The sequence below is a fragment of the Triticum urartu genome, chromosome 4 (assembly GCF_003073215.2).
Source record: "Triticum urartu cultivar G1812 chromosome 4, Tu2.1, whole genome shotgun sequence".
Lineage (NCBI taxonomy): Eukaryota > Viridiplantae > Streptophyta > Magnoliopsida > Poales > Poaceae > Triticum > Triticum urartu.
The window spans coordinates 115,486,966-115,499,333 of record NC_053025.1 but is presented as its reverse complement, the minus strand read 5'-3'; positions in this window follow the sequence as shown (position 1 = coordinate 115,499,333).

The following is a 12,368-nucleotide window of genomic DNA, read 5'->3' as shown; positions in this document are numbered from 1 at the left end:
TGTTTTCTTTCGCTAACGGAGCTCACGAGATTTTCTACTTTAAGTTTTGTGTTGTGAAGTTTTCAAGTTTTGGGTAAGGATTTGATGGATTATGGAACAAGGAGTGGCAATATCCTAAGCTTGGGGATTCCCGTGGCACCCCCAAGATAATCTAAGGACACCAAAAAGCCAAAGCTTGGGGATGCCCCGGAAGGCACCCCCTCTTTCGTCTACTTCCATCGGTAACTTTACTTGGAGCTATATTTTTATTCACCACATGATATGTGTTTTGCTTGGAGCGTCTTGTATGATTTGAGTCTTTGCTTTTTAGTTTACCACAATCATCTTTTCTGTACACACCTTTTGAGAGAGATAGGATTCAGAAATTATTAGAATACTCTATGTGCTTCACTTATATCTTTTGAGTTATATAGTTTTGCTCTATGTACTTCACTTATATCTTTTAGAGCACGGTGGTGGATTTGTTTTATAGAAACTATTGATCTCTCATGCTTCACTTAGATTATTTTGAGAGTCTTAAATAGCATGGTAATTTTCTTAAATAATCCTAATATGCTAGGTATTCAAGATTAGTAAAAACTTTCTTATGAGTGTTTTGAATACTAAGAGAAGTTTGATGCTTGATGATTGTTTTGAGATATGGAGGTAGTGATATTAAAGTTGTGCTAGTTGAGTAGTTGTGAAATTGAGAAATACTTGTGTTGAAGTTTGCAAGTCCTGTAGCATGCACGTATGGTAAACGTTATGTAACAAATTTGAAACATGAGGTGTTCTTTGATTGTCTTCCTTATGAGTGGCGGTTGGGGACGAGCGATGGTCTTTTCCTACCAATCTATCCCCCTAGGAGCATGCGCGTAGTGCTTGGTTTTTGATGACTTGTAGATTTTTGCAATAAGTATGTGAGTTCTTTATGACTAATGTTGAGTCCATGGATTATACGCACTCTCACCTTTCCATCATTGCTAGCCTCTTCGGTACCGTGCATTGCCCTTTCTCACATTGATACTTGGTGCAAACTTCGCCGGTGCATCCAAACCCCGTGATATGATACGCTCTGTCACACATAAACCTCCTTATATCTTCCTCAAAACAGCCACCATACCTACCTATTATGGCATTTCCATAGCCATTCCGAGATATATTGCCATGCAACTTTCCACCATCTTGTTTATCATGACACGTTCATCATTATCATATTGCTTTGCATGATCATGTAGTTGACATCGTATTTTTGGCAAAGCCACCGTTCATAATTCTTTCATACATGTCACTCTTGATTCATTGCATATCCCGGTACACCGCCGGAGGCATTCATATAGAGTCATACCTTGTTCTAGTATCGAGTTTTAATCATTGAGTTGTAAATAAATAGAAGTGTGATGATCATCATTTAATAGAGCATTGTCCCAATAAAAAAGGCCCAAAAGAGAAGGCCCAAAAAAAGAGAAATGAAAAGGGACAATGCTACTATCTTTTTTTCCACACTTGTGCTTCAAAGTAGCACCATGATCTTCATGATAGAGAGTCTCTTGTTTTGTCACTTTCATATACTAGTGGGAATTTTTCATTAGAGAACTTGGCTTGTATATTCCAACAATGGGCCTGCTCAAGTGCCCTAGGTCTTCATGAGCAAGCAAGTTGGATGCACACCCACTAGTTTCTTTTGTTGAGATTTCATACATTTATAGCTCTAGTGCATCTGTTGCATGGCAATCCCTACTCCTTGCATTAACATCAATCGATGGGCATCTCCATAGCTCATTGATTAGCCTCGTTGATGTGAGACTTTCTCATTTTTTTGTCTTCTCCACATAACCCCCATCATTATACTCTATTCCACCCATAGTGCTATATCCATGGCTCACGCTCATGTATTGCGTGAAGGTTTATAAAGTTTGAGATTACTAAAGTATGAAACAATTGCTTGGCTTGTCATCGGGGTTGTGCATGATGAGAGCATTCTTGTGTAACAAAAATGGAGCATGACTAAACTATATGATTTTTTAGGGATGAACTTTCTTTGGCCATGTTATTTTGAGAAGACATAATTTCTTAGTTAGTATGCTTGAAGTATTATTATTTCTATGTCAATATTAAAGTTTTATCTTGAATCTTTCGGATCTGAATATTCATACCACAATTAATAAGAATTACATTGAAATTATGCCTAGTAGCATTCCACATCAAAAATTCTGTTTTTATCATTTACCTACTCGAGGACGAGCAGGAATTAAGCTTGGGGATGCTTGACATGTCTCCAACGTATCTATAATTTTTTATTGCTCCATGCTATATTATCTTATGTTTTGGACATTATTGGGCTTTATTATTCACTTTTAGATTATTTTTTGGACTAACCTATTTACCGGAGGCCCAGCCCAGAATTGCTGTTTTTTTGCCTATTTTAGGGTTTCGAAGAAAAGGAATATCAAATGGAGTCCAAACGGAATGAAACCTTCGGGAACGTGATTTTTGGAACGAACAAGATCCAGGAGACTTGGACCCTACGTCAAGCAACCAACAGGGAAGCCACGAGGTAGGGGGCGCGCCTACCCCCCCCCCCCCCCCCCCCCCCCCCCCCCCCCATGCCCTCCACCCTCGTGGGCCCCCTGTTGCTCCACCGACGTACTTTTTCCTCCTATGTATACCTACGTACCCCCAAACGATCAGATACGGAGCCAAAACCCTAATTCCACCGCCGTAACTTTCTGTATCCACGAGATCCCATCTTGGGGCCTGTTTCGGAGCTCCACCGGAGGAGGCATCGATCACGGAGGGTTTCTACATCAACACCATAGCCTCTCCGATGAAGTGTGAGTAGTTTACCTCAGACCTTCGGGTCCATAGTTATTAGCTAGATGGCTTCTTCTCTCTTTTTGGATCTCAATAAAAGTTCTCCCCCTCTCTTGTGGAGATCTATTCGATGTAATCTTCTTTTTGCGGTGTGTTTGTTGAGACCGATGAATTGTGGGTTTATGATCAAGTTTATCTATGAACAATATTTGAATCTTCTCTGAATTCTTTTATGTATGATTGGTTATCTTTGCAAGTCTCTTCAAATTATCAGTTTGGTTTGGCCTACTAGATTGATCTTTCTTGCAATGGGAGAAGTGCTTAGCTTTGGGTTCAATCTTGTGGTGTCCTTTCCCAGTGACAGTAGGGGCAGCAAGGCACGTATTGTATTGTTGCCATCGAGGATAACAAGATGGGGTTTTCATCATATTGCATGAGTTTATCCCTCTACATCATGTCATCTTGCTTAAGGCGTTACTCTGTTCTTATGAACTTAATACTCTAGATGCATGCTGGATAGCGGTCGATGTGTGGAGTAATAGTAGTAGATGCAGGCAGGAATCGGTCTACTTGTCTCGGACATGATGCCTATATACATGATCATACCTAGATAGTCTCATAACTATGCTCAATTATGTCAATTGCTCAACAGTAATTTGTTCACCCACCGTAAAATACTTATGCTCTTGAGAGAAGCCACTAGTGAAACCTATGGCCCCCGGGTCTATCTTCATCATATTAATCTTCCAATACTTAGTTATTTACTTTGCTTTTATTTTACTTTGCATCTTTATCATAAAAATACCAAAAATATTATCTTATCATATCTATCAGATCTCACTCTCGTAAGTGATCGTGTAGCGATTGACAACCCCTTATCGCGTTGGTTACGAGGATTTATTTGTTTTGTGCAGGTGCGAGGGACTAGCGCGTAGCCTCCTACTGGATTGATGCCTTGGTTCTCAAAAACTGAGGGAAATACTTATGCTACTTTGTTGCATCACCATTTTCTCTTCAAGGGAAAACCAACGCAGTGCTCAAGAGGTAGCACATGTTGGCATGCTTTATTTCTTCCTGGAATCTGCAAGTTTTGTGTGGTTTTTGTTAAACTCTTGTGTGAAGTTTTTTGTAGCACCTTTTGTTGTTGTGGCCAACGGAATTACAGTTCGTTCAAACATGGCAACTACAGTTCATCGAACATGGCAACTACAGTTGAGTAAACATGGCAACTACAGTTCATTAAACATGGCAACTGCAGTTCACTAAACATGGCAACTACATAACAACTTCATTTGGCATTTGCATTCCATACCATAGTGTCCAGTGGAAGTATAGTTCATTAAACATGGCAACTGCAATTCATGAAACATGGCAACTGCAGTTGAGCAAACATGGCAACTATAGTTCATTAAACATGGCAAACTGTAGTTCATTAAACATGGCAACTACATATCATGGTTACTCTGTACTCAATGACTACTTTTAAAAAAATCACCATTTTCAAATAAGCTTTTCAACTGCATTGCATTCTACATGGCACCTACTACCTCCATGATTTGTGCAAATAAGATTGTAACACAACCGACTTACTTGTTAAAAATCTTGTTGGTGTATATCTTGCTCATCTGCCTCTCCATTGGTAAATACGTTAGCAATTTTGGCTGCTTGAGCGCGGTGTTTGCTTCTTGCTGTAGCTCGGACCCCAGTATTTTTTGTTGCAAAGCGGTGTACTGCTTGGCAAACTGTAGCAATGAGTTACCAGGGCTGACGTACCACTTCAAAACAGCATTGAACCCCTTACTGCGCTGTGTAGTCTGCAGAAACAGGAAGAAGCACTGCATGAAGTAGGCCGGCACCCAATACATTCGCTTTTCCCACAAGCTAGCAAGTGTCTCGTGGTATTGGACTTGATATGTTTAAATCATAGCCATCCAGGTCCTTTCAAACTCCTCCACCGTCAAGCTGTGGTCCACGCACAGCTTGAATGCCTTGTGCAGCTCTGGATGGTCAGCAAAGAATGGTCCTAGCATCTCCTCAGCCTTCTTTATAATGTGCCACCTGCAGTGCCTGTGCACTGCCAACGGGAAGACCTCCTCTATGCCTGCACGCATGCTAAAATCCTGGTCTGTTATTATGTTCATCGGAGCAAGTCCACCCATGCACTCCAAGAAGGTCTTGAACATCCAAATTTACCCATCCATGTCTTCGTTCCAAATGAGCCCGCATCCGAACTGCAATGACTGATTGTGGTTATTTATTCCTATGAATGGAGCGCATGGCATCTTGTACATATTAGTGAGATATGTCGCTTCGAATAAAATGCAGTCTCGAAAATGTTTGCAGGCTCTTCTTGCAGCACCATCCACCCAATATATGTTCCTGACACGGTCCTCATCGTCCAATCTTATCCTGTAGAAGAAATCTGGATCTTCTTTCGCTTTCTCATCGAAGTAGACTATCGTGGCTTCTATGTCAGCCAACTTGCTTTCTCTATAGTACTTTGCCTTTAGGATTGTGACGTCCGCCGGGATGTAGGGCATGCTACTCAGAGTCCCATTTTTGCAGTGGATGAGGGAGAGTATCTAGACCATTCTTAATGGACCGGCGTTACAATCATGTAGCAGCTTTATGAATTTCTTCTCGAGGGGGGTGAATCCCCTGTGGGCGGTTAGAAATTTTACCAGGTCAAACTTATTTATTAGCTCATGGTTGTGCTTGTCAAAATATTCATTGACCACCCATTGTGCTCCATCTACGTTCAGCTTACATCTGACAGGGCATTCCGTCTTGATAATGATACCTCTCTTTCGTTCTGGAACGACAGGCGCATCACCTTTGCCCTTCTTGTTTCTTCGTTCCTTGTAGCACCTGATCTCACATCTGCTGTACTCATTAGTTTTTTTAATTTTCCTGTGGTATTCGGTGTTGACCGCAAACCCATGGAACTTTTCATATGTCTAGTAGAATTCCTTTGCATCTTCAAACGAATCAAATCTCTGCCCAAGATATGGTGCCTGAGGTACTATGATTTCTGATTGCCCACCATCTTCATCCCCTTGTGCTTCGTCATCGGTTTCATCATACACTTCAGTATCAGCGGCTGTTTCATCTACTTGAGTGTTGCTTGTGCTGGTCTGCAAAGGTTTGCTTGTCGGCATTGCTGGAACGATTGCCATTTCTGACAGTGACTTGGCATTGTTTGTGGCATGAGTGTTGGCTGGCTGGTGGAACGTGTCTTCCGTGCGCTCAGAGCTCCCCGCATTAGATGTCCCCGCGCCGCTGTTAATTTTAGTTGAAGGTCCTGCAATAAAAAATTAGGTACGAGCATAAGATTTTGCTTGAATGGCATGTTTATCATAACGGAGTACAGCAACTGCATGTGATTTTGCATGACATCAATCACACAGCAAGCCGTGAATCTGCATATGGCCATGCATGGCAACTATAATTCTCCAGTAATGGCAGATGCAGTCCAACAACATGGCAACTACTATTGCCAACACATGGCAACCAGCATCTTTTAGCATCAGAACTTGTAGTATATAGCAATGGCAGCTACAGTCCAACATACATGGCAACTACCATTGCCAACACATGGAAACAAGTATATTCCAACATCAAAACTTGTATTCTAGTCCCGAGCTTAGTACGCAAATGTGAACAATCATGAATGTTGCACCCACTCTTATAGCAATTGGCAAATCCCGAAGGCAATATACGACTCTTTTTGCACACGACCACTTGGTAGCATTTTTTGTTTGTTTTTTCCACCACCACCGTTACAAATCTACTTTTCCTCACATGTTATTCCCACAAAAGCAAATGCAGTACTGCTTTCTGGTTCACATTATTTTTTACCTTGATGTGCCGCATGTGCCGATCTTGTGTGGTCTGTCATTCCAAATTGATGTGCTCTATTGATGACCCACAAGTATAGGGGATCTATTGTAGTCCTTTCGATAAGTAAGAGTGTCGAACCCAATGAGGAGCAGAAGGAAATGATAAGCGGTTTTCAGCAAGGTATTCTCTGCAAGCACTGAAATAATAGGTAACGGATAGTTTTGTGATAGGATAATTTGTAACGAGTAGCAAGTAATAAAAGTAAATAAGGTGTAGCAAGATGGCCCAATCCTTTTTGTAGTAAAGGAAAAGCCTGGAAAAACTCTTATATGATGTAAAGCGCTCCCGAGGACACATGGGAATATCGGCAAGCTATTTTTCATCACGTTCATATGATTCGCGTTCAGTACTTTGATAATTTGGTATGTGGGTGGACCGGTTCTTGGGTGTTGTCCTTACTTGGAAAAGCATCCCACTTATGATTAACCTCTATTGCAAGCATCCGCAACTACAACAAAAGTATTAAGGTAAACCTAACCATAGCAGGAAACATATGGATCCAAATCAGCCCCTTACGAAGCAACGCATAAACTAGGGTTTAAGCTTCTGTCACTCTAGCAACCCATCATCTACTTATTACTTCCCAATGCCTTCGTCTAGGCCCAAATAATGGTGAAGTGTCATATAGTCGACGTTCACATAACACCACTAGAGGAGAGACAACATACATCTCATCAAACTATCGAACGAATACCAAATTCACATGACTACTAATAGCAAGACTTCTCCCATGTCCTCAGGAACAAACGTAACTACTCACAAAGCATATTCATGTTCATAATCAGAGGGGTATTAATATGCATATAGGATCTGAACATATGATCTTCCACCAAATAAACCAACTAGCATCAACTACAAGGAGTAATTAACACTACTAGCAACCCACAGGTACCAATCCCGGACTTAGAGACAAGAATTGGATACAAGAGATGAACTAGGGTTTGAGAGGAGATGGTGCTGGTGAAGATGTTGATGGAGGTTGCCCTCTCCCGATGAGAGGAGCGTTGGTGATGACGATGGTGATGATTTCCCCCTCCCGGAGGGAAGTTTCCCTGGCAGAACAGCTCCGCCAGAGCCCTAGATTGGTCCCGTCAAGGTTTAGCCTCGTGGCGGCGGAGTCTCGTCCGGAAAGATGGCTTATGATTTTTTCCTCATCGAAAGACTCCATATAGCAGAAGATGGTCATCGGAGGGCCACCAGGGGGTCCATGAGGTAGGGGGCGCGCCCCCACCCTCGTGGGCAGGGTGTGGCCCCTGGTGAACTTCTTGTGCTCAGTATTTATTATATATTCTGAAAATGAATTACGTGAAGTTTCAGGACTTTTGGAGCTGTGCAGAATAGGTCTCTAATATTTGCTCCTTTTCCAGCCCAGAATCCCAACTGTCGGCATTCTCCCTCTTTATGTAAACCTTGTAATAAGAGAGAATAGGCATAAGTATTGTGACATAATGTGTAATAACATCCCATAATGCAATAAATATCGATATACAAGCATGATGCAAAATGGACGCATCAACTCCCCCAAGTTTAGACCTCGCTTGTCCTCAAGCGAAAGCCGAAATCGAAAAATATGTCCACATGTTTAGAGATAGAGGTGTCGATAAAAATAAAATACGGACATGAGGGCATCATGATCACTCTTAGAACAACAACTTATATAACTTTTGTCATATGATTTCTTATGCTAGAGTAATAATTCAATCACAATTTCAAGTATGAATCATAAACTTCATTGAAAAATAACAAACTATAATCTCAGTCATTGGAGCAATTGCAATTTATCATAACATAGGAAAGAGTCAATATAAGAGCTTTTTAGCAAGTCCACATACTCAACTATCATATAGTCTTTCACAATTGCTAACACTCACGCAATACTTATGGGTATGGAGTTTTAATCGGACACAGAGAAAGATAGGGGCTTATAGTTCTGCCTCCCAATGTTTTACCTCAAGGGTAATGTCAACAATAATAGTTCATGAAAACTCACATCCAATTAGCCATATATACCAGGATCTTTCCAACATGTTGTGCTTGCCAAAAGATAAAATGTAAAAAGGAAGGGTGAAGATCACCATGACTCTTATGTAAGGCAGGAGATAAAAGTAAAAGATAGGCCCTTCGCAGAGGGAAGCAGAGGTTGTCATGCGCTTTTATGGTTGGATGCACAAAATCTTAATGCGAAAGAACGTCACTTTATATTGCCACTTGTGATATGGACCTTTATTATGCTGTCCGTCGCTTTTATTTCTTCCATATCACATGATCGTATAAAGCTTATTTTCTCCCACACTAATAAGTCATACATATTTAGAGAGCAATTTTTATTGCTTGCACCGATGACAACTTACTTGGAGCATCTTACTCAATCCATAGGTAGGTATGGTGGACTCTCATGGCAAAACTGGTTTAAGGGTGTTTGGAAGCACAAGTAGTATCTCTACTTGGTGCGATGAATTTGGCTAGCATGAGGGGGAAAGGCAAGCTCAATCATGTTGGATGATCCATGACAATATAATTTCTCTCGGATGTAAGAAAACATAACCCATTACGTTGTCTTCCTTGTCCAACGTCAACTCTTTAGCATGATATTTTAATGAGTGCTCACAATCATAAAAGATGTCCAAGATAGTATATTTATATGTGAAGACCTCTCTTTCTTTATTACTTCCTATTAATTGCAACGATGACCAAAAATATGTTTGTCAACTCTCAACAACTTTTATTCATCATACTCTTTCTATGTGAAGTCATTACTCTCCATAAGATCCATATGATCTCTTTTATTTCCTTTTTATTCTTTCTCTTTTATTTTATTCACTCAAGATCATGGAAAAATAATCAAGCCCTTGACTCAATACTAAACTTTATTATATATAGCTCACAGACTCGATTACATAGAAGGATCATAAAGCAAAACTCACAACTAGATCATACTAAAACTTTATTCTACTAGATCAAGATGTTACCAAAAGGATCGATCTAAGAAAAACGGTAAAGATAGAAGTGATGGTGATACGATACCGGGGCACTCCCCCAAGCTTGGCAGTTGCCAAGGGGAGTGCCCATACCCATGTGATTATGTCTCTCTTTTCGGGGATGGTGATGTGATATTCTTGGTGATGATGCCTCTCAGGATATGATTCTCCTCCTCGAGCTTATTGACTTGCTGCTTGAGGTCCATTATTTCCTTTCGAAGTTTTCCTGTAACAGCCAAAGCTCCCTGCACCCAAGGGTGTTCCATAGCTGCGGGAGAACCAGTGACACTCTTTTTCATATTCTCATAAGAAAGAAATCTAACATTGGAAGGGATAACCGAGTTTGGAATAGCCGAGCTCTGCAGTTCCCCCATTGTGAATCCAGCTCGGAAGCGGGAAGTGACTTCTTGATCCTCCTCCATGGCATCTATCCTCTTCAAATCAGCCTCCATCTCTTCCTCTGTTGCTGGCCCAAAGTGGTCAACATTATTGTTTGCCATTGATCACGGTGCCGGATGAGACACCCGGCTCTCCCCGACTGACTCTTGCGAAGACATCTTGCTCTAATCTGCAGCAGCAATAGCTCGAAACACAAATAGAGGATAATTGCGTGATACGGGAGTCAAAACCTCCAGGAGATTATATAATGAATTTTTACCGACCAAAATACGTGTCGTGTAAGAAAACGAAGTCTGGAGAGCACACGAGGTGCTCACGAGGTAGGGGGGCGCCCTCCACCCTCATGGAGCCCTCGTGTCCTTCCCGGACTGCTTCTTATTTTTCTATTTTTCTAAATATTCCAAAACGGAAGAAAATTGCCATTAGAACTATTTTGGAGTTTGTTTACTTACCGTACCACATACTTATTCCTTTTCGGAGTCTGAAATGTTCCAGAAAGTGTCTCTTATGTATTCCTCTGGGGTTACGGTTTCAATAACATTGGTTTCAACATTTATAGGATTAAGTGAGATATAATGTTTAATTCTTTGACCGTTCACATGACGCCCCCGATTTGACCGTACACTAATCATACACGCAAACGTGTACGATTAAGATCAGGGACTCACGGGAAGATATCACAAGACAACTCTACAAATAAAATAAGTTATACAAGCATCATATTACAAGCCAGGGGCCTCGAGGGTTCGAATACAAGATCTCGATCATGGATGAGTCAGCGGAAGCAACAATATCTGAGTACAGACATAAGTTAAACAAGTTGCCATAAGATGGCTAGCACAAACTGGGATACATATTGAAAGAGGCGCAGGCCTCCTGTCTGGGATCCTCCTAAACTACTCCTGGTCGTCGTCAGTGACCTGCACGTAGTAGTAGGCACCTCCAGTGTAGTAGGAGTCGTCGTCAACGGTGGCGTCTGGCTCCTGTGCTCCATCGTCTGGTCGGAACAATTGGGTATAGAAAAGGGGAAAAGGGGGAGCAAAGCAACCGTGAGTACTCATCCAAAGTACTCGCAAGCAAGGAGCTACACTACATATGTATGCATTGGTATCAAATGGAAAAGGGGTATCATATGTGGACTGAACTGCAGAATGCCGGAATAAGAGGGGGATAGCTAGTCCTATCGAAGACTACGCTTCTGGCCACCTCCATCTTGCAGCACGTAGAAGAGAGTAGAAGGTAAGTTCACCAAGTAGCATCGTGTAGCATAATCCTACCCGGTGATCCTCTCCTCGTCGCCCTGTTAGAGAGCTATCACTGGGTTGTATCTGGCACTTGAAAGGGTGTGTTTTATTAAGTAACCGGTTCTAGTTGTCATAAGGTCAAGGTACAACTCCAAGTCGTCTTGTTATCGAAGATCACGGCTATTCGAATAGATTAACTTCCCTGCAGGGGTGCACCACATTTCCCAACACGATCGATCCTCTTCGGCCGGACACACTTTCCTGAGTCATGCCCGGCCTTGGAAGATCAACATGTCGCAGCCCCACCTAGACACAACGGAGAGGTCAGCACGCCGGTCTAAAAATCCTATGGCGCAGGGGTCTGGGCCCATCGCCTGTTGCACACCTGCACGTTGCAAACGCGGCCGGTAAGCAGACCTAGCCTTCCTAATACAAGAGCAGGCGTTCCGGCCCAATCCGGCGCGCGCCGCTCAGTCGCTGACGTCACGAAGGCTTCGGCTGATACCACGACGTCGAGTGCCCATAACTGTTCCCGCGTAGTTGGTTAGTGCGTATAGGCCAGTGGCCAGACTCAGATCAAATACCAAGATCTCGTTAAGCGTGTTATTTTGACATAACCGCGGACGCCGACCAGGGCCAGGCCCACCTCTCTCTTAGGTGGTCTCAACCTGCCCTGTCGCTCCGCCTCAAAGTAACAGTCGGGGGCCGTCGGGAACCCAGGCTCACCACTACCTGGGTGGAACCACCTGCCCCTTCAACCCCCAACATCGGAATCACTTGCGGGTACTCAACGAGCCGACCCGACTTTAGTCACAACATGTATAGTATGTATATATAGTATAAACCGTGATCAACACCCGACGTGATCACGGCCCGATAGTATAGCGTGGCAGACTGACAAGAATGTAGGGCCACTGATGATAATCTAGCATCCTATACTAAGCATTTAGGATTGCAGGTAAGGTATCAACAGTTGTAGCAACAATGTCAGGCTATGCATCAGAATAGGATTAACGGAAAGCAGTAACATGCTACACTACTCTAATGCAAGCAG